Genomic DNA, 1222 nt, shown 5'->3' with positions numbered 1-1222 from the left:
TGGGAAGCAACACATTGATGTTCTCAAGAACATCTCCAAAGCTGATGGGAAATTAAGGTCATAGAGTAAGACTGTGAAGATAAAGGGAAGAGGGCTTAACTTTTAGGGTTGTCAAGAAAAACACAGAATGTGGGAAGTCTGACCTTTGGGTGAAAAAATATTCTCAAAGCTTAAGCCATCTGGAAGGATCTGCATCCTCCTTTTCCCCTGAGCCCATTCTCCCAACCTTCCTTGAGGGCATCCTCATTCACCTTGCTTTTTTCTTTTCCTTACCAAGTGCTATTTCTTTTACTTCTTTTAATCAACCAACAATATAGTTGACTATCATTCATCTATGGTTGCCAGGGAAAAGATTCACATGTCTATTGAAGAAAGACATCTAATGGAATCCATACATTTTTATGAAAAATATTTCAAATCACTTTATCTGTGATTTTTTGAAAAAAAGCTCATATTCTTATACCTATTAAGTGAAAAGACATTCTTTTACATCATAGTCATTAGCTAGCACAAAATACATGATTTCTAATGGAGACAGTGCAGAAAATTTTGTGTTCCAAGCTAACACGTAGGGAAACAAGAAACAAGACACAGAGTGTTTTCCTTATGGGGACTGCATCTCTGAAGCTCAGGCCTCTTTAAGTCAATATAGCCTCTATTTAGTAAGTAGTGACATCCTTCAGTCCATCTTGATATAACCTATTTTGCTGTCATAAATCAGATGTTATTTTAGTGTTGCTTATTATTCTATTTTTATAGCTCTAAACTAACATTATTATTTCTCTTACATAGATATTTAAATGAGCATATGTTTTATTTGAACTTACTCTCTGTAAATATTGATAGTAACTATCACCTTTTAAAAAAATCATGAACCGGAAAGAAAAAAAATCTACCTCATTTTTACCACAATAATTTTTTATTGTATTCATAAAACTGTTGGATAAAATCAACCTAGCAGGATTACCAGTGGCTTATTGATTTGGAGTTTAATAGCACAGCCCCCAGAATCTCATACAATTTTCTGGAAATTTGGGTGCAAGAACTTAGAGGGATTCTAAAATATAGCTCCAATTATTACACTAATTTTCATCTATTTCTTAATAGAGTGCAAACTCACAGTTGTTTGAAATAGTATAACAGCAGGGTATTTCACTAATTATAATCAAGTAATGATCTTCAGCTCAAGGAGTTAACTAAGGAAATTCAGACCACATTGTAG

Source organism: Eschrichtius robustus, chromosome 17 (genome assembly GCF_028021215.1).
Source record: "Eschrichtius robustus isolate mEscRob2 chromosome 17, mEscRob2.pri, whole genome shotgun sequence".
Taxonomy (NCBI): domain Eukaryota; kingdom Metazoa; phylum Chordata; class Mammalia; order Artiodactyla; family Eschrichtiidae; genus Eschrichtius; species Eschrichtius robustus.
The sequence above is the reverse complement of the archived record's forward strand: the minus strand, read 5'-3'. Positions refer to the sequence as shown.